This window comes from Fundulus heteroclitus, unplaced genomic scaffold, assembly GCF_011125445.2.
Source record: "Fundulus heteroclitus isolate FHET01 unplaced genomic scaffold, MU-UCD_Fhet_4.1 scaffold_37, whole genome shotgun sequence".
NCBI classification, from domain to species: domain Eukaryota; kingdom Metazoa; phylum Chordata; class Actinopteri; order Cyprinodontiformes; family Fundulidae; genus Fundulus; species Fundulus heteroclitus.
In genome coordinates this window covers 684,213-707,265 of record NW_023396781.1, presented here as the reverse complement: position 1 = coordinate 707,265, position 23,053 = coordinate 684,213, and positions in this window count along the sequence as shown.

Genomic DNA, 23,053 nt, shown 5'->3' with positions numbered 1-23,053 from the left:
CGCTTCGCCTAGCTCCTGGCCACATGCTGCTTGGCTAGCCCGCCAAGAACAAACCAACAACTTTCCTGCTTTCACTGCCTTCTGTGGATGACCAAAGTGGACAGAACTCACATGAGGCATCGACAGGTTTGGACAGAGAAACCAGAGGGAGAAGTTAAATGGTTCATTTGGGAAATGTTTTGTAAATCGTTTTGTACATGGGTCTTTGAACAAAGGGCTAACAGAGGTAGCTCATGCTAGCCTTGAGTCACATGGCTTTGCTAATACAATTCGAGTGTGTTTTATGGTTATAACAAGGGTTGTCTCCACAAGGGTTTCATACATTGATGGGACATTAATGTTTATGTTATCTGGTCCACTCGTTATGACTAAGAATAAAGCTAAAGTCCTTAAAATTATTGCCAAAAACTGCTAGCCAAAATGCTATTAGCTTCTGTTAACATCCTGTTCCTAACATTCAAAAGGAGCTTGTTTTAAAGCATAAAGCTTGATCGTTCTGCTCCGCCGTCGGCCGATAGAGCTATGGGCCTTTGTTAGGATATCAACGAGGTCAAGTGGAACGAGCTGTTTATCCCAGAACTGCATGGCACACTTAGATGGCACTGACCCAAAAGATTGGTACATATCTATCAGATACCACCCCGGAGGTGACACAGTTTCTCTGTTGATATCACAGTTTGGATGTGTACCGCCCTTGTATGGGTGTGTACCTAGATACCTATATAATGTTTGTGTGATGAGCAATCGAGGCTTCCTGCCGATCAGGAGCCCATCAGCCCTGGTGTGACTGTAACTGTCTCTCTGTCTTTACGTAGATAAAATATAACTAAAAGTATACTTGTCTGTTTTATGCGTCGTACATTCAAGGTAATAAGTAGGTGGGGGTCGCCTGACTAGGTAAAACGAGCTGGGTCCACCGAGGGTGTTTCACCGTAGACGGGGCACGGTGAAAGCAAAAACAAATTGGTGTCTCCGCCCGGACCCAAAAGGTGGCGTACCACCTTCCGTTTTCCGGCCAGGACGTCATTCCAGAGGAAAAACACACAAAAAGGTAAGGAGATTCCATTTATCTCCCAGTGTCTTTTTCTTCCTGGAAGGGCTGACTTTTTGTACTCCTAAAGGCAGAGAAAAAGTTTGAGGATAATTGTTTGCAAACGTGTCGATAAGAACTTGGGATTTGCGTGCGCTCACAGCGGTGAAAGTCCGGGAGACCCTGGCCAGGTCTCTGAAAATACTGTGAATGTGGAGAATTTGGGTTTAAAGGGTCCCCTTGTTAGGCACAGAGGAAAATACGTGTTCCTCTGTGTTTAGCATAAAAGCAGCCATTCTGACAGGCACGCCATTACGTGTGGCTTCTAAAAGATCAAAGAGCCGTTGGATTTTTGGTTTCGATAGTTCCAAAAGTTCTCTTAAAGAACTTTAAAAGGAGCTAATCCAATTATATTTAAAAATAGGTACCTATAGAGCGAGTAAGAGTTGGATTTTTTGTTTCGATGGTTCCAAAAAGTTCTCTTAAAGAACTTTAAAAGCAGCTAATCCAAATAGATTTGAAGAAGATAAGTAGAAAGGTACGTACAGAGTTAACTGAAGCTTGGCTTCTCATAAGAAACCGTGACCTGTTGTAGAAACAGGAAGACCGGAATAAACACATGAGCTGGACGCACACACACAACCAGCAAGACCGGAGAAAGAGTAAAGATAAAATGAATAAAAAAAAGAAAAAAAAAGAGAAAAACAGAGATGTCTCGCAGAATACTACGCGCAAGCTGTCTGTCTGATATTGTTGTCTTCATCATGTCTTGTACAACATATTGTGTCTGTTGAAATGAGATCATTGAGTCAGAGTGAGTGGGGGAGAGACTGCTTGGATCCGCGGATATTGAGTGTGTGTGTGTGTGTGTGTGTGTGTGCGCGTGCAAATAGGTCTTTGTGTGTAGGTGAGGTTACAGATCAATGTATTTGTGTTTTGTTTTAGTTTTTTTGGCCCAGGGGGTGTTCAAAGTGCAACCAGTTGGTCGGGGCAGTTGGATTAAAAAGAAAAAGAAAAGCGAAAATTTAATAAAATTAATAAAAAAGGAAACGGAACTAAAAGGGCGTTGCCCCAGGGAAGCGTTTACGTGGGGACCGATTAGGACTTTCGTTGTGGATAAAATTGTTCGTAACTACTAAATGCGACGTATAACTTTCAAAAATGGGTAAGCGTCCAGGTGTCGGCGAGACACAGAGTTGTATCCTTGCGGGGCGGAAGAGTAAAACCGTGTTTGGACGAAACATTTGGGGGTCGTAGCCAGCGCACGCTCTCCACTTTTAAACTAAGCGGGAACTTAACACGTTGAAAATACATCTTTCGGCGTTGCTATAGACGTTTAAAAACTATTAAAAACATAGAACTATTTAAGATAGTGAAAAAAGCAGGCCTGCACGTGTTTGTCCGTCTGAATGTCATCGTTTGTATGTAACTGTACGCATGGGTGTATCGTATGTAACTAAACGTTCGTCTGTGTGGAGTAATGTTCATGGTTTCAAATTGTTCATTTGTTTATGGGGACTGCAGCCCCGTAATTCAAATTACGTTTTTAATAATGAACTATGTTAACTATGTTAGCTGAAGAAAGGAGAGGAAAGAAAAATAACATAAAGTTTGTTTTTCCCACATTAACTATCCATATTAAATTGATACACTGAGAGATTAACATGGCTTGAACGAAAAACACTTCAGCTTTGTTAGAAATTGAAACTGGTAATAATCCGTATTCAAGCTTCTTGAAGTTTACTGTATGAAATTCAATCCTATCACTTGTTTTAGCCCTACAGCAATAAAATTACTGAGATCTTATTGCTTGTAATAATAATGATTCATCACAAATCAGTCCATTTGAAAGGAGTTTAGATAGGCTACACATGATCTTTGATTTAAATAGATGCTTTGGGTTTGAAGAAAACTGTCTGGAACTAAATATGGTTGCTTTTCTAAGGGCTTTCTATTCATTTATTTTATTTCCTTTTAACTTGGAATTTGAATGCAACTAAAGAGACATTTAGAGAATATCACGAAGGCCACACTTAGCGCATAATCAGTTACAAAATCGTCTTATGTTATGCTGAGTTGAGGCGAGCGTCAGAGGGACAGTTCAGCCTGAAACAGGACAATAGATATGATAAAACAAATCTGACCATGATGTAAACATCTGAATTTCTGTGGCAAGGCTGCGCTCAGTGTGTTCTGGCCTGAGGGGGCATGAAAAATATATCAGCAAAAATAAAATAAAAGGCGAGTTTCTGAAGGGTTGTAATCTAATTCTAATCTCTTTGTTTTTGGGTAGCCTTCTCAATGTGCTGAATTACGGGGAAAACTCTTATCATGTATAGAAAAACACTAGAAGCTCAAAAGCCTGAAAGAGAAAATGGTTGCTTTAAAGTTTCACCCTTGACCAATTAAGATTGAAAAGCATTAATAATTCAGTTTGCATGATCAAAAGAGCTAGAAAGAAATCAAAAGAATGCTATAAAATATTGGAACACACAGATTACGCTCCTTGGGAGACTTTTTACTTTTGGGTTTTTATTGTTTTGTGTATTTTGATTATTTTTTTGTTAAATGATTACTTTGCTTTAATTTTTGCATCACCAGTGGCAAAAAAGTGACAACATTCAAGGTTGCTCGGCAGATAATTTAAGAAAAGGAGAACTTTTAATACAAAATGCTGAAAGAAAAGGAACGAGAGATTCCTACATCCCCTGGACCAACCAAGAACTTAGACACATCACATTAAGAACCAAGACACTAAAAAGACCAGGTTTTCTTTTGTCACCTAATACACTAACAGAACTGTTTTTCTCTGAGCTACTTCTTTCAGATGATGGCAGATGAGGCTGCTAAAGCCACCTTTGTTCCAACAGAAGACTCTGGAAAGTGAGCTCTTTCAGGTCGTATGGTAAGAAGTCATGATCTAAAATGGACATGCAGGGATTGACAAAGGTGACTAAATTATGCTAAGCTTTAACAAACTTAGACACCAGGTAATATGGAGACCTTCTGGAGGAGAAAGGTGGCTTTAGAAATTTTTCATGTACCCCTTCCCACTGCTGCCCTCTCCACTGACTCACATTAACATTTCTATCCTGTTTTCTGCCATTTTTCTTGCAAAGAAACCTGGTCTAATATATAATTGGAATGTGCTAACAGAGAGATTTTAGTCTCTTTTCTTAGGCATTCTCAGAGACAAGTTAGTACCAAGCGGTGCCACAGTGGTCCAGGGGACAGAGAGAAAAAGGTGATGTACTTGACTCCTGCCTAATCCTGTTTTTAATCAAATTATGGACAAAAAATCAGTAATTTTTACAGAAGCTGCATAGAGGTTTAATGGAGAATGTGATGCTACAAGGTTAAGATAAATATATTTTTGATTATTGAACTTATACAAAGAGGTTGAACTATCTGTGAAAATATTTTGCTTGGATACATTTTTAAGGGATCAAGATCTGGGGTAAAGGTGAAGAACTTTAAGAATAGTTCGTTTTAGAGGGAACAATGTGGTTGATTTTGTTTTGAGACAGTTTTCTTGTAATTTTTGTTTAAATTTTTTCTTTTCAACTTATTTACACTACACTACGGATGAAGATGGACAATTCTTGTATTAGACAATTTGATTTTGGACAGAATCCATATTGGCAAAATGCTGGCAGAATTCCTTGTGGTTTCAGACACAACGATTGGAGAAAGAAGATTAATGGACAATGCTCGTCCTGGAACGATGTTGTGCTGTTGAACTGAGACATGAGGACTGAAAATGGACAACTAATTGCGGGGGCAAAGACAGAGACATCGGATTACCTTCAATGGACCGCAACACGAAACAAAGATGAGTTGGCAGACACCCCTTCTGCATTTCACATCAGAATTTCCTGTACACAATTAAAAAACTAAACACACATTAGAAACAAACACATTGGCGGATGCGCTTAGAAGAAAACTTTCAGATTAAAAGCAATCAAGATTATTATTAAACCCCTAGGATGTTAATTGTTTTAAGTCAGAGCTGTTATTAGCGAGCGATATGAAGGTCAAACGCATTTGGGAGAGAGGTTCTTGTAACGTTTCTGGCACTGGAGCTGCTGATTGCAATCAGCGCACCTGTGCTTTCTCCGCCCTTTCGGCTTATAAGCTCTGCTTCTCGCAGTCTCCAGTGCCAGAACGTCTCTAGCCAAACGGTGAGCGCTTCCAGCCTTGTTTTTGAATACCTGTCTGCCTGTCGACCTGTTTTTGCCTCTGTTTTTTGAAGCCAGTCTGCCCCTTTCCGGATTTGTCTGTCTGCCTGAGTTCTGCCTGTCAGCCTTAGTGATCTGGACTACCTTCCCGTGTTTCTGACCCCAGCCTGTCCGTAAGTTACCGAGATTGCCTGCCCCTTTACTGTGTGAGCTCTTTGGATTTTGGACCTGGACCTGGATTTGGATACTCTATTGGATTCTCCCTTGGAAACCGCTGCCTGGACCTAACGGATTTCCCCCTCGACAAACCCGGACTGGACCTGGATAAAGAGCCCTGGATAATCCCCTCTCGAACCCCGTCAACACCCGGAGCCAGAATTCTGTCCACGGCGCGGCCAGGTTAGTGACCTTGCTTCACTCTCACCTATCTGTCTTATCCTGCTGGTCACTAACCCACCGCTCTCCTTCAGGAGCTGCCAGTCGCAGAGTGCGAGCCGCACAGACCAGGGGTCTGCGCCACCATCCTCTAAATAAAAACTGTTTAAGTTTTACTTACTTGTTTTCGGGTATTTCTTGGGTCCATCCAAATTCGTTACAGTTCTGGCCCGAGAGAAAAGATGGTAAAGGTTCGCAAAGAAGGATTTTCTTTTACGTTTCTAACAAAGTTTTATTTAAATCATCTAAAACATATATAAATATGTTTTGGAATTTTATTAACCCCACGAGGGGTTTGAATAAGATTCAAAGAGGCGCCTTTAAGATACGACAAACTTCGCAAAACACAACGTGCACGAGAATAAATAGGGGACATCGCTAAAAGAAATTAATTTTGCACCAAAATGTTAATTTACCTGATGAAAGCATAGAGTACCCTAAGAAATTATGCTAAACCTAAAACAGGTTCAACAACTTATGAATATTGGTGATTAAAGTAAGGAGTGGGATACATAGAGGGGCCGTTTAATCGTAAAAGGAAAATGGATAAGAACAATGTATGCAATTCAGACGACATGGGAAAAAAATACATTTACATCAATGAGCGATAATTATCCGTCCGTCCGTCCGTCCGTCTGTTGTCTTCCGCTTATCCGGGGTCGGGTCGCGGGGGTAGCAGCTTCAGTAGGGAGGCCCAGACGTCCCTCTCCCCAGCCACTTGGGCCAGCTCCTCAGGAGGAATCCCAAGGCGTTCCCAGGCCAGCCGGGAGACATAGTCCCTCCAGCGTGTCCTGGGTCTTCCCCTGGGTCTCCTCCCGGTGGGACGTGCCCGGAACACCTCTCCAGGGAGGCGTCCAGGAGGCATCCTGACCAGATGCCCGAGCCACCTCAACTGGCTCCTCTCGACGTGGAGGAGCAGCGGCTCTACTCTGAGTCCTCCCCGGATGACTGAGCTCCTCACCCTATCTCTAAGGGAGAGCCCAGACACACTACGGAGAAAACTCATTTCAGCCGCTTGTATCCGGGATCTCGTTCTTTCGGTCACGACCCAAAGCTCGTGACCATAGATGAGGGTAGGAACGTAGATCGATCCTCGGCTGCAGAAGCTGAGCGATAATTATGATCATGAAAAACTAGTGGGCGAAAAAGTTAAAGTAGGCATTACAGCAGCAATTAATAGCATAAACTAATCAATGAATGAACGAGTGAGCAAGCTAATTTTTCAGTATAAGCAGAATAAACTCTGAACCTTTTAAGCTACTTGTTGGAGTGAAGGAGAAATTGTGAGCACCACATTTACTGGCTATCTTGAAGTAGGCAGAGGCGCAAATAAGGACCAAATAATTAGGATGCCTGTAAAATCTGCCACTCCGGCAGACATCAATAAAGCACCACAAAGGTTAAGGATTTAAATGGATAAAACCACAAGATTAAAATAATGCCTTATTCTACTAAATAACATGGGTAAATTAGGGATTAAAGCACCAGTGTAAATACATTGTACACAGTTACCTAAAAGGTTTGAGGAGACTTAACATCTCTCTGTTTGAATACAAAATAGCACAATAGTTGTCCTTTAACTAGATGTTAAAACATCCAGAAGAAAAAAAACCCCACATAATCATAGTTTAGCCATCTATTACCCCTGAGGTCTTTTGGACCAGGATAATCTAACGATCGTCCTCTTGCGTACATGCAGAAAAGAAATGAGGTCAATTAGATTAGTTGGACATTTGGAATCTGGTCAGGACTGCAGAAGTAACTCCTGGACACAGGATGATGATAGGAGGATAACAGCTTGAACATGATATCAATGCATGAAGGTTGGCTCTGAGGAACATCAGAGCTGCAATGGCACACAACAGTGAAACTCCTGCTGTGCTAAAAACATCTTGAACAGGACTATGCATGACTGCTTTGCTTCACAGGTGATGGAATTCAACTACAAGGTTTCACGAACATGACATGGGGAGGTTGGCGTTCAGGAAACGCACCTAGAACACACTCTTGGACTCTTAACGACAGAACATTTGAAAATGGGGATTCAACAATATGCAACTTGGGGTTAATGGGCTCGAAAGTGGGACACTAAAGAGGAGATAAACTGAAAGCCTGGGCTTACGACGAGAGACATTTCACAGACAGGGGGTGTGGACACCCAGGAATAGCTGCTGTGGTTTGAAAATGTCAGAGATTTGTCGCAGGTGGTGGAGTGTTTCGACGGCCCAGGCACTTGAAACCAGGTTGGACCAAGGAGACGACGTTGTGTTCCCACAAGGATTACCTGTAACCTAACACTGACTGTGAACATTTTTATGTTTGGGTTTGCTGGGATTGCCAAAAGGAGCATCGGAGATGACTTTCTCTATCCTGACCAGGTTCACACTTAAAACACAAAGAACAAAATTATAGAGGCCTAAACAAATACGGACACAGAGACGTGTTCAAACAAAGAATTCCACTAATCCTCAATTTATGGTGCAGATAACAAGGCTAAACAAAGAATTAGATAAAGGGCAAAACTTAATGCTGATCATTTACCAACGGGTGGTCAATATAAAAGAGGGTTCAAGGGAACTGCACAATTTCTTCAATAATCACAACAGACAGTGATTGATGAAACATAAAAGCAAATTCTAGAATGGGGATTTTTAATCTGCTGGGACAAACATAAAATAAGGATTTATAGATCACTGGGTGATATAAGCTAGCAAAACACAGATCCTAAATTTGGAAAAACTGTAGTTGTCTTGTATGCATGAGTGTGGATGTGTCGTTTGTCTTGTCTTTTGTCTTGTCGTTTGCAGGTCTTGGGAGTGTCCCTGGGATGAGCGGGAGGGGATTGGACATGTATAAGCTTTTGCTTCTTGCATTCCCCTTTCAAGCCATGCATATGTATTGTTTATCAGTATATGTATTGTAAAATGTGTGCAGGTTTGAAATAAACTTTTTGAAATGAAAATGAAATGAAATGAAAAAAGCAACGGTAATATGAATGAAAATGTAAGAAAATCACTCGGAGTAATGTCTGCTTAAAGTTTTTCAAGGGTAAACTAAACACATGAGAACAAGAACTAGATACTTGTTAAAGGTTTTGATTTACTTGGGGATATAATTATGCTTGGATGTATTATCAATTAAACTAATGTTGAATGACTGAAAAAGGTTTAAAGACCTAGAGCAGTATGGAGCTTCTTACATGGTCATGGGGTGATGTGTTTAATAAGCAACAATGAGTTACTGCTCACAGCATACTACAGTTTAAAGGTTTGTTTCAAACAAGATTCAAACAGGGGGACATAAAATATAACCAGGGTTGTTTACAAAAGCTGTCTGTTAAAACAAGCAGAAGTGATTAAAAAATCAAGAATTGATGGGGTTAGAATTGCTCTTCGCTTTAGGTGGAGGGCGCATTCAACTAGAAGTCCTTTGGTTTGATGCACGTCAAGCTGAAACTGATTCAAAGAACTACTTCCTGTCTCCGCCCTGGGTTACACCCACTTCCTGAATAGCAACCAATCATGACTTTATGTGCACTAAGAGCATGCACACACTTCCTTTTTCTCAGCTGAGCTTTTCAAAATAAGACAAGAAGTACATAGGGCTGCTTCTGATTAATATCGCAACATTATTCTGCAAATATACATAGTGGAGCTTTCTTTTACAAACTTAAGGGTTTTTCTGTTGGTCTTTTTAGGAAAATGTGAGGTGTTTTTAAAGCTTGTTCAGTAACAAGTTTCTGAAAGGTTTTAATACAATTCCTTGTGTGCTAAATAAGTTGGGATTAACCTGGACACAGTAACCATGGAACATATGATGATACATTTCTGTTGCAGAGAATTTTCAGCTGTTGGACACTGTAAGGTGAGACACGCATGGAAAATTTTTTGGTTAAGAATTAAAGGGAAATGCTGCTGCAGATAAAGTTGAACTTTCAGATTTCTCCTTTTATATAAGAGTAATGCAAGATCTAATGATTACAGTAAAAGAGGTTAAGCTAAGAGCACAATGATTGTGAACGGAAATATCTGGATGTGAAAGTGTTTGAAGAAGGTAAATGACAGAAGATTGGGAGTCTTGATAAGAACACTAATTAGGCCCGAGCAGCTAAGCACTGCGAAGGCTTATTGTAACTGCAGATTTTATAATTATTATTAGGCCCGAGCAGCGAAGCGCTGCGAAGGCCTATTGTATCTGTAGTGTTAATTATTAGGCCCGAGCAGCTAAGCGCTGCGAAGGCCTATTGTAACTGCAGATTTTATTATTATTATTATTATTATTAGGCCCGAGCAGCTAAGCGCTGCGAAGGCCTATTGTAACTGCAGATTTTATTATTATTATTATTATTAGGCCCGAGCAGCTAAGCGCTGCGAAGGCCTATTGTAACTGCAGATTTTATTATTAGGCCCGAGCAGCAAAGCGCTGTGAAGGCCTATTGTATCTGTAGTGTGAATTATTATTAGGCCCGAGCAGCGAAGCGCTGCGAAGGCCTATTGTATCTGTGTTGTTTCTTATTATTTATTAGGCCCGAGCAGCGAAGCGCTGCGAAGGCCTATTGTATCTGTAGTGTTTAATTATTATTATTAATCTGCCACCCCAAACAGGGGCCTTTTTGAGGGCTTTATCATATTCAAAAACTCACCAAACTTGGCGGATGCATGAAGACTGTTTAAAAATTTTGTATTTTAAGGTCGTCACAAAAATCAAAAGAAAAATACCTCAATGGCACCACCTAGCAATTTTCAAAGGACCCTTTGCTATTCACTTACTTCATCGTAGAGACATGAGATTTGGTACATTGGTAGAGCTCACCAAGACGCTCAGAATTTACAATCAATGTCATAGTGCAAGTATCACAGGAAGTCGGCCATTTTAGATTGAAGGTCTGATTTTGACCCCATTTTTGACGTTTACAGCATTGGTATTTGATCGAACTCCTCCTAGAGATTTTGAGCGAGCGGCTTGAAACTCGGTCAGTCTGATCATAAGGCATGGCCTATTAAAAGTTATCAAAACGGTGAGTTTTTGAGCATTTTGAAGGGGGGTTAGCAGGGGTCAAAGTTCACCTACTCGCCACAAAAAATAAAACTGTTATATCTCCTACACAGAAACACACAGGGGCACCAAACTTTCTGTGATTGATCATCATTGGGTCTTCTAAAATATACAATGGTCAAATGATGACATCACTTAGGCCACGCCCCCTGACAACAGGAAGTGTCATGTTTTGCTGTATATGGTTGCTATGTTACCCCTCTGAGCTAATCAACATGAAACTGTGTCCACAGACAGAAGACATGTTGGTGTGTTGTGGATTCCAGGCCCAACTGGATTCCATGGAGCAGTGCGGCGTGGTGGCGTGGCGAAGTCACCTGAAACACCGCTGCCATATGTCCAGACTTCCATAGGATATTGACAAATCTAATGAAAAGTAACTTAAAATTACATTAAAAGGACAACATTTTTAAAAGTCAAAAGGCTTATTTAATGCTTTGAGAACATCTTTTCTATTCGGCTACAAAATCAACTGGATTTGAGGGAGCAGGGCAGCGTGGTGGTGTGGCGAAGTCACCTGAAATGCCGCTGCCACATGTCCAGACTTCCATAGGATATTGACAAATTTAATGAAAAGTAACTTAAAATTACATTAAAAGGACAACATTTTTAAAAGTCAAAAGGCTTATTTAATGCTTTGAGAACATCTCTTCTATTCGGCTACAAAATCAACCAAAACAAGATGATCTTTTAAGCTATAAGACCATTTTGAAGATGTCAATACATAGATTTAAAGCTGGTGGGTCGCCACTGCCTCCGGTGGCCAAATTCATCGCTGCATCAACCGATCTGCACCAGATTTTTTGCGAGTCGTGGGGAAGCGCTGCTCAATGCCTTTGTGTGTATTGCCCGGTGGATAGGCGGGGAAAATGCGTGACAGCTTCTGCCATGGCTGGCGGCCGGCGGTGCGCGAACCCCTGCGGTGGCCAATAGGCCGGAGCGGAGCACAATAAAGATTTAAAAAGAATTGTAAAATATTTTTCTGGAGCTTGACTCAAAGCAAAACAATGTTTATAATTATTTGTAAACATTTGTATACTCTATGTTTATCTTGTTTTTAAGTATTTTATATTTACAATAAAATGCATAATTTATTTTTCAGACTAGTTCCATATGAGAGGTTGCAAGAAATCTTGTAACTTTACTGAATTTGCAGCTTAAGAAGATTGGGTTTGACAGATAACACCAACATTCCCCTCAATCCAGTGCACACAATACCACAACAGACCTCATCACACTCTACAGTACATCAAGAAAACTAAATCAACTAATACAAGTTCACAAGTGCACATGAAATGAAGTTAATCCATATTTGTGTGTCAGGGTGTCTAAGCACTCTCCAGAATTTGACTTCTCAGCAGAACCTGTAATAATTATAGAAAGTAATGTTATAGTTGTTCTGCCTTTTGTTAAGACAGCAAGGAATTCATGTTGTGAATACATTACATAAATATGATAATTAATTCTTAGTCAGAGGAAATCCATGGTAAAAACAGAAACGTTTTGGGTTCATATTTAATCAGAGTGAGACATCACAACTTTGTTAGATCTCTATGTGAATTACGTGAGATAGTGAGTGCTCTCACCTGTTGAAGTTGAATTTGTTCTACACGCTTCTGCCTTGGAAAATATTCGTCTTTTTACAAAAACAATGTTTAAAGCCAGATTTGTGAATAAAGGTTATTCAGAGAACGCAAGAAAAGGAAGCTTTGTGTGGGGAACTTTTGTCCTAGCTGTCTAGCTGCATATGGCCCCAGGACAGCACAATAGTTTTCTTGAAGTATAATTTTGGAGAAGTAGAAACAAGTATTAATTTCAAAAGGTAGGTAAAAAAATAAAAAAGTTTTTACAAAATCTTAAAATGTTGGATAGTCGTTATTTCCGTCTTGCTGTGAAAATTGGTGAAATATTATCTTTTTTAATGCTTAGATATAAAATTGCAAGGCAATTACTAAAATTGCTTTTTGTTGAAAATGTTTTTTGGCATGCCATACTTTATATTTATAGGTAGCCTAGATGTGCATAATAAAAGAGTGGAACTAAAACCTGGTCTAAAATTTTTATGGAGCTTTAACTTGCTAAGAGTAATAACGTTAGATCTTTAAAATGAGATAACTGTCTCATAAAATGCGATAGTTTACTTGGTCTAGAGATGATGCAATTCAATGTTATTTATATAGCGCCAATTCATGAAACATGTCATCTCAAGCTGCATTGTCCATGGCTTTGCAGCAATCCCTCATACTGTGCAAGCATGAAGCAACAGTGGGGAAAAAAAACTCCCCATTAACGGGAAGGAAAAACCTCCAGCAGAACCGGGCTCAGTATGAACGGTCATCTGCCTCCATCGACTGGGGGTTACAGAAGACAGAGCAGAGACACAACAAGACAGACAAAAAAGCACAAAAGCACACATTGATCCAGTAATCTGTTCTACGTTAGATGGTAGTAGCGGGTGATCTGTCTTCCCTGGATGATGCCACAGCTAACAGAATGCAGTCGTCTGCATTGTCCATGGCTTTGCAGCAATCCCTCATACTGAGCAAGCATGAAGCGACAGCGGGGAAAAAAACTTCCCATTAACGGGAAGGAAAAACCTCCAGCAGAACCGGGCTCAGTATGAACGGTCATCTACCTCGATCGACTGGGGGTTACAAAAGACAGAGAAGAGGCACAACGCAGCTGTTTAGAGCATTGAGCTTGGTCCCAGATGTTCTGAGTTCAACTCCCACAGACTGCCACTCTGGGTCCCTGAGCAAGACCCTTAACCCCTGATTGCTCCCCAGGCGCCGCACAGTGGCAGCCCACTGCTCCCCAAGGGGATGTGTTAAAATACAGAAGTGAATTTCTCCATTGTGAGATCAATAAAGTTCAATTAATATTATAACTATAGAGGTAGCTCAGGGTAACATGAGCCACTCTAACTATAAGCTTTGTCAAAAAGGAAAGTTTTAAGCTTAGTCCTAAAAGTAGACGGGGTGTCTGCATTACGGACCAAAACTGGGAGTTGGTTCCACAGGAGAGGAGCCTGATAGCTAAAGGATCTGCCTCCCATTCTACTTTTAGAGACTCTAGGAACCACCAGCAGACCTGCAGTCTGAGAGCGAAGTGCTCTGTTAGGAACATACGGGGTAATCAGAGCTCTGATATATGATGGAGCTTGATTATTAAGGGCATAATGCGTTAGTAGAAGAATTTTAAATTCTATTTTTGATTTAAGAGTAAGCCAGTGAAGGAAGGCTAAAATTGGAGAAATATGATCCCTCTTGTTGATTTTCATCAGAACTCCTTCTGCAGCATTTTGGACCAGTTGAAGACTTTAAACTGCATTTTGTGAACTTCCTTATAGTAGTAAAGAATTACAATAGTCCAGCCTTCAAGTAACAAATGCATGGACAAGTTTTTGAGCTTTGCTCCTGGACAGAATGTTTCTAATTTAGAAGGTGAAAAAAGGAAACTCTGGAAACCTTTTTAATATGGGATTTCAATGACCTGTCTTGGTCAAAAATAGCACAAAGATTTTTGACTTTATTACCAGAGGCCACATGTGGAATATTGCTAAAGTAGTACTTTAGCAATATTTCCAATTGATAAAGTGTTACTGTTACAGTATTTCTTTTGGGTGTTTATCCACCAATTCAACTGTCAAACGTTCATAAAAGCTGTCTTAATGCAAGAAACGAAACCGTTAAACACATGAAATAACAATTAACTTTAAAGAACTAAAAGGGTTTTGTTAACTTTTGACATAAAGCTTGATTAACAGCTAGTAAGATACCTTTGATTACATTGGTATACTAATGTTTAAACCAGGGTGTCAAACGTACGGCCCGCGGGCTGAATCCGGCCCGCTGAACGCTTTAGTCCGGTCCGGTGGCCCAATGCATTTTCATTATTCAACGGCTGTATCTTCTCGCTGCATCGACCGATCTTCACCAGATTTTTTGTGAGTCGTGGGGGAGTGCTGCCCAACGCGTTCGTGTGAATCGCCCGGTGGACGGGCGGGAAAAATGTGTGACAACTTCTGCGGTGGCTGGTGACCGGTGGTGCGCGAACCCCCGCGGTGGCCAATAGGCCAGAGCGGCGCTTGGCTGCGAGGGCCGATCATCACCGCTTGCGGTTTTAATTAGGCCCGAGCAGCTAAGCGCTGCGAAGGCCGATTGTATCTGTAGTGTTTAATTAGGCCCGAGCAGCGAAGCGCTGCGAAGGCCTATTGTATCTGTAGTGTTAATTAGGCCCGAGCAGCTAAGCGCTGCGAAGGCCTATTGTAACTGCAGATTTTATTATTATTATTAGGCCCGAGCAGCTAAGCGCTGCGAAGGCCTATTGTAACTGCAGATTTTATTATTATTATTATTATTATTATTATTATTATTAGGCCCGAGCAGCTAAGCGCTGCGAAGGCCTATTGTAACTGCAGATTTTATTATTATTTATTATTATTATTAGGCCCGAGCAGCTAAGCGCTGCGAAGGCCTATTGTAACTGCAGATTTTATTATTATTATTATTAGGCCCGAGCAGCGAAGCGCTGCGAAGGCCTATTGTATCTGTAGTGTTAATTAGGCCCGAGCAGCGAAGCGCTGCGAAGGCCTATTGTATCTGTGTTGTTTAATTAGGCCCGAGCAGCTAAGCGCTGCGAAGGCCTATTGTAACTGCAGATTTTATTAGGCCCGAGCAGCGAAGCGCTGCGAAGGCCTATTGTATCTGTAGTGTTAATTATTAGGCCCGAGCAGCGAAGCGCTGCGAAGGCCTATTGTATCTGTGTTGTTTAATTATTATTAATCTGCCACCCCAAAGAGGGGCCTTTTTGGGGGCTTTATCATACTCAAAAACTCACCAAACTTGGCGGATGCAAGAAGACTGTTTAAAAATTTTGTATTTTAAGGTCGTCACAAAAATCAAAACAAAAATGCCTCAACGGCGCCACCTAGCAATTTTCAAAAGACCCTTTGCTATTCACTTACTTCATCGTAGAGACATGAAATTTGGTACAGTGGTAGAGCTCACCAAGACGCTCAGAATTTACAATTAATGTCATAGTGAAAATATCACAGGAAGTCGGCCATTTTAGATTGAAGGTCTGATTTTGACCTCAATTTTGACGTTTACAGCATTGGTACTTGATCGAACTCCTCCTAGGGATTTCGAGCGAGCGGTTTGAAACTCGGTCAGTCTGATCATAAGGCATGGCCAATTAAAAGTTATCAAAACGGTGAGTTTTTGAGCATGTTGAAGGGGCGTTAGCAGGGGTCAAAGTTCACCTACTCGCCACAAAACATAAAACTGTTATATCTCCTACACAGAAACACACAGAGGCACCAAACTTTCTGTGATTGATCATCATCGGGTCTTCTACAATATCCAATGGTCAAATGATGACCTTTCTTAGGCCACGCCCCCTGACAACAGGAAGTGTCATGTTTTGTTGTAAGTGGTCGCTATGTTACCCCTTTAAGCTAATCAACATGAAACTGTGTCCACAGACAGAACACATGTTGATGTGTTGTGGATTTCAGGCCCAACTGGATTCGATGGAGCAGGGGGGCGTGGCGGCGTGGCATATTCACCTCAAACGCTGCTGTCATACGTTTGGCTCTGAATTCCACAGTTTTGGGCCAAGCTGCTTAAAACTCATTTGGATGCATCCTTATCCACCCCCCAACAGGAATCCATAACAAACTTTAGTGAGCAGGACTTAGTTTCTCCATAGCGCCACCAAGCAATTTTCAAAGGACCCTTTGCTATTCACTTAGTTCATCGTAGAGTAATGAAATTTTGTACAGTTGTAGATCTCAGCAAGACGCTCAGAATTTACAATTAATGTCATAGTGCAAGTATCACAGGAAGTAAGCCATTTTAGATTGAAATCTGAATTTTGACACCATGTTGACATGGTATCAAATACCATCATCATCAAGTTTGATCATATTTGATCAAACTTGTCCAGCAGGGGGCAGCAAGAGACCACAAATAAACCCCAAAGGAATTTCTCTTGGTAAGTAACTGATCTTAACTCTTTGGTTTCCTTATATATTTAAGTTGAACAGATATACAAATCCTGCTTGAAAACTGACAAACTTACTCTTGTTCAATACATTTCAGTTTTTATTTATATAGCGCCAAATCATGAAACATGTCATCAGGGGTGTACTGGGACAAAAAAATCGGCCCTGGCATTTTGGATTAGACTGGCCCACCACATTTTGTTGTGTACTGAATGTGTATACCAACTGTACAATACCTTGAGGTCAGGTTAATGGAAATTAGTGAGAGTGGACACTTAAAATACTTCTAAAATCTTAATTTATTAACACGGTAAAATGTAAACTCCATCACAGCACAGCAACTATTCTTAGATCAGAGAGAGAGAGAGAGAAAGAGAGGTGTCGGGGTCAATCACACATATTATCACGTTACATCATTATAAGAAGTTATTGTAAGTTGCTCATCAGATCTATTTAGTCTTCCAGATACTGTAGGGTAACATTGGACTAATGTGCACTCACTGTGTAAAAAAGGATGCCAATGACAAAATGAACCAGAGAAAGGCCTCACTTATCATGGAAAGAAAGAAAATATATAATAACATAATATAAATTTTGATTTACTCAGTCATTTGTAATAAGTATTTTATTTATCTAATTTCCTAATTTTTTATCATATTTTCTTTAAAATCGCAGACTTTTTGCTATTTTCCATGTAAATCCTTGGTGGCGCTTCATAGCGAAGCCGGTGAGGCCGCAGCAAGCTTGGCCTCCCCTGGGATTGTGCAATCCCATGTTAACTGCGCTGACTTCCATTCTGTGAATGCATCTTCCTGTCTCTAGATCATAAATTCAATTGTTCAAACAGTTATGAACAGATTTTCCACAATTTAATATATGTGGATTACGAATTGTGTTTTGGTCATCAAACTGTGTGCAGATAACATGTTTTCGTGGTGCTGGCTGATCATAAACAGCAAAGAACTGGTTGTAGATGAGGTCGGCAGTTCCTTGGCCGCTAGGCAGGGGGCGCTCAAGGTGCACCGCTCGTGATCCCCAAATAGTAGAGTCAAAACAAGTTATGGATGTATTATTAGCGAGTTTTGCTAAACAAGTAAAGCACTAAAAAGACTCTAAACATACATCTGGAACAGGACTGATCAAGGAAGGCTTTCCTCCCTGGCAGTGAGCTCCACTGAGACTGAGAGACTTTTAAAACTGAAGAAGATAAAGAGAACTTTTACCGGAAAATGATGATATTTTTGTTCAGAAAGAGCGCCGCAGGGACTTACATTATAAGTAGAGGTAAGACAGCGATACTTATTCATGTTTTGTTTTTGTGATAAAATGTGCGTAATGTGGGTTATAGTTTTAGAATGTGTTACAAATGCAGAAATCCATCATAACTCATAAACTGTTACCAATCAAATGACAAATAATTTATTTTTATTTTTTCATCAAAGAACCAATATTTTTCCATGTATCTTGGTGAATTTATTTGGCTCAATCAGTCGCCTTCAGCACTTTGCAACAAGTCTACTCTGTAGAGTGTATATATTTGTAAATCTGACTCTGATGACGTCAGTGCCTCACCAGCTATGAACCCTACCGTACGTCACTGACTACAACCACCACCACCACCATATTTTACATCAGACAACGGAGCAGATGAAGGGCCTGCTGTTGGGAACATGTCAGTCAGTTTGACACATTTCGCAGCGTCCGTTTGAAGAACTCGTTTCTTTTTTTCGTGCAGTTTCTCTGCGCCTCCCTTGCGTTTCTTATCCATTACTACTGTGAACACCGCTGCACAAAGTTCCACATGGAGCGTGAAGGTGTTTTTCTACTTTATGATTGGCCTAGCCCTTTAGACTGTCAGGGATGATAACCAATGGGCTGCAGTAGCCTGTGGTAAGGGCCGGATGATCGGAACAGACTCTTGCTCTGCTGATTTTATTTTTCTTCATGCATGATGCAAATATAACAAGACAGATATATAAAATAATAATAATACATATTATTAATATACATGTCGGGTCTGCCGGCCCAAACAGCACGTCGGCCCACCGGGGAAATGCCTGGTACGCTCGATTACCAGTCCATGCCTGCATGTCATCTAAAGGCAGTTTACAATGTCAAAATCAATCAGATTATACGTATTAAGTCAGATTATCCAGATTGGTAAATGAAATTCCTATATAAGGGAACCAGTTGATTTCATCAAAGTCGTAACAAGCAGCATTCACTCCTGAAGAAGAGTAGAGCCACAGGGAGAGTCGTTTGCATTGTACATGGCTTTGCAGCAATCCCTCATACCGAGCAAGCATGAAGTGACAGCAGAAGGAAAAACTCCCCATTAACAGGAAGGAAAAACCTCCAGCAGAACCGGGCTCAGTATGAACGGTAATCTGCTTTGACCGACTGGGGGTTACAAAAGAGAGAGAAGAGACACAACAAGACAGACAAAAAAGCACAGAAGCACACATTGATCCAGTAATCTGTTTTACATTAGATGGTAATAACAGGTGATCTGTCTTCCCTGGATGATGTCACAGCTAACAGAACGCCAGACCAGGTGTACCTACTATGAAGAAAAAATAGAAAAAACAAAAAGTTAAAAGCTGAAATGACAACAGTCATGCAAAATTGAAGAACAATAGACCCTGATGTCCTCCAGCAGCCTAAGCCTATAGCAGCATAACTATAGAGGTAGCTCAGGGTAACATGAACCACTCTAACTATAAGCTTTGTCAAAAAGGAAAGTCCCAAGAGCCAGCTTCTAGTGGAGGAGTTCAAGTATCTTGGGGTCTTGTTCACGAATGAGGGGAAGATGGAGCGGGAGATCGACAGGCGGATTGGTGCGACGTCTGCTGTGAACCGGGCAATGTACCGGTCCGTTGTGGTGAAGAGAGAGCTGAGCCAAAAGGCTAAGCTCTCGATTTACCAGTAGATCTACGTTCCTACGCTCATCTATGGTCACGAGCTTTGGGTCGTGACCGAAAGAACGAGATCCTGGATACAAGCGGCCAAAATGAGTTTTCTCCATAGTGTGTCTGGGCTCTCCCTTAGAGATAGGGTGAGGAGCTCAGTCATCCGGGGAGGACTTAGAGTAGAGCCGCTGCTCCTTCACATTGAGAGGAGCCAGTTGAGGTGGCTCGGGCATCTGGTCAGGATGCCTCCTGGACGCCTCCCTGGTGAGGTGTTCTGGGCATGTCCCCCTGGGAGGAGGCCCAGGGGAAGACCCAGGACACGCTGGAGAGACTCTGCTGGCCTGGGAACGCTTTGGGATTCCCCCGGAGGAAGTGGCTGGAGAGAGGAAGGTCTGGGCCTCCCTCTTGAAGCTGCTACCCCCGCGACCTGACCCCGGATAAGCGGAAGACGATGGATGGATGGAAAAAGGAAAGTTTTAGGATTAGTCCTAAAAGTAGACAGGGTGTCTGCGTCACGGACCAAAACTGGGAGTTGGTTCCACTGGAGAGGAGCATGATAGCTAAAGGATCTGCCTACCATTCTGGTTTTATAGACTTTAGGAACCACCAGCAGACCTGCTTTCTGAGAGTGAAGTGGTCTGTTAGAAATTACTAAAGTTTGTACACAACATACACATGTGGAATATTGCTAACGTGTTACTTTAGCAATATTCCAATTGCTAAAGTGTTACTTTTACATTATTACTTTTGGGTGTGTATCCACCAATTTAACTGTCAAACTTTCATAAAAGCTGTCTTAATGCAAGAAACGAAACCCTTAAACACATGAAATAATTAACTTTAAATAACTAAAAAGGTTTTGTTAACTTTTCACATGAAGCTGGATTAACAGCTAGTAAGATACCTTTGATTAAATTTGTATACTAGTGTTTAAACCAGGGGTGTCAAACGTACGGCCTGCGGGCCAAATCTGGCCTGCCGAACGATTTAGTCCGGCCCGGTGGCCAAATGCATTTTCATTATTCAACGGCTGTGTCTCTTCGGTGCATCAACTGATCTGCACCAGATTTTTTGTGAGTCGTGGATGAGCGCTGCCCAACGCGTACGTGTGTATTGCATGGTAGACGGGTGAGGAAAATGCTTGACAGCTTCTGCGGTGGCTGGCGGCGGGAGGTGCGCGTACCCTAGCGGTGGGCCATAGGCCAGAGCGGCGCTTGGCTGCGAGGGCCGATCATCACCGCTTGCGGTTTTAATTATTATTATTATTCTGCCCCCCTAAAGAGGGGCCTTTTTGGGGGCTTTATCATATTCAAAAACTCACCAAACTTTGCAGATGCATGGGGACTGCTTAAAAATTTTGTATTTTAAGGTCGTCACAAAAATCTAAAGAAAAATGCCTCAACGGCGCCACCTAGCAATTTTCAAAGGACCCTTTGCTATTCACTTACTTCGTCGTAGAGACATGAGATTTGGTACAGTGTTAGAGCTCACCAAGACGCTCAGAATTTACAATTAATGTCATAGTGCAAATATCACAGGAAGTTGGCCATTTTAGATTGAAGGTCTGATTTTGACCCGATTTTTGACGTTTACAGCATTGGTATTTGATCGAACTCCTCCTAGGGATTTTGAGCGAGCGGCTTGAAACTCGGTCAGTCTGATCATAAGGCATGGCCAATTAAAAGTTATCAAAACGGTGAGTTTTTGAGCATGCTGAAGGGGCGTTGGCAGGGGTCAAAGTTCACCTACTCGCCATGAAACACAAAACTGTTATATTTCATACACAAAAACTCACAGAGCCACCAAACTTTCAGTAGTTGATCACCACTAGGTCTTCTTTAATATCCAATGGTCAAATGATGACATTGCTTAGGCCACGCTCCCTGACAACAGGAAGTGTCATGTTTTGTTGTAAGCGGTCGCTATGTTACCCCTCTGAGCTAATCAACATGAAACTGTGTCAAGAGACAGAAGACATATTGGTGTGTTGTGGATTCCAGCCCCAAGTGGATTCCATGGAGCAGGGCGGCGTGGTGGCGTGGGGAAGTCACATCAAACCATATATTTTTAATCTTTTGACAGCATTATTTGCTCAAACCTGTCCACCAGGTGGCAGCAAGAGACCACAAATAAACCACAAACCAAGTTGTCTTGTTCAGTTAGGCAAGGTAAGGCAAATTTATTTATATAGCACAATTCAGTACAAAGACAATGCAAAGTGCTTTACATGATTAAAATATAGCAAAATAAAACAGAATAAAAGCAAGTAGGAATAAAATGTAGATAGAAAAACGAACAAAAAAGTGGTGATTCAGTTAACTAGAACAGTTGAAGGCAATCCTAAACAAATGTGTTTTTAATCTTGATTTAAAGGAACTCAGGCTTTCCGCACCTTTACAATTTTCTGTAAGTTTGTTCCAGATCAGTGGAGCATAGGAACTAAATGCTGCTTCTCCTTGTTTAGTTCTGGTTCTAGGTATGCAGAGTAGGCTAGAGCCAGAAGACCTTAATGGTCTGGATGGTTAATACACTGATAACAAGTCTGATGTATTTAGGTGCTAAGCCATTCAGGGATTTATAGACGAACAGAAGTTTTTAAAGTCTATTCTCTGATATACAGGGAGCCATGGAAGGACTTTCGAACTGGGCTGATGTGCTCTACTTTCTTAGTCTTAGTGAGGACGCGGGCAGCAGCGTTCTGGATCAGCTGCAGCTGTCTGATCCACTTTTTAGGCAGACCTGTGAAAACACTGTTGCAGTAATCAATTCTACTAAATATAAACGCATGGATTAGTTTTTCCAGATCCTGCTGAGACATTAGTCCTTTAATCCTGGAAATGTTTTTCAGGTGATAGAAAGCCGACCTTGTAATTGTCTTTAGATGCTTTTGGAGGTTCAGGTCTGAGACCATTACTACTCCAAGATTTCGGGCCTGATCAGTGGTTCCTAGCTGAAGCGACTGAAGCTGTGTGCTAACCTTTGATCTCTCCTCTATTGGTCCAAAAATTATTACTTCTGTTTTGTTTTTATTCAACTGAAGAAAATTTTGGCACATCTACGTATTGATTTCTTCTAGGCATTTACTCAGTGCTTGAACTGGTTCATAGTCACCTGGTGACATGGTGATGTAGAGCTGTGTGTCGTCTGCATAGTTATGGTAGCTGATGTTGTTGTTTCTTATGATCTGAGCTAGAGGAGCATGTAGATATTGAATAGGAGGGGACCCAGGATGGACTCTTGGGGAACCCCACATGTGATTTTTGTAATCTTCGATGTAAAGTTACCTACTGATACAAAAAAGTCCCTGTCCTTTAAGTAGGATTTAAACCAGTGGAGAGCTGTACCACAGAGGCCGACCCAGTTCTCCAGGCGCTCTAACAGAATGGAGTGATCAACAGTATCAAATGCTGCACTGAGGTCCAACAGAACCAGCATGGTG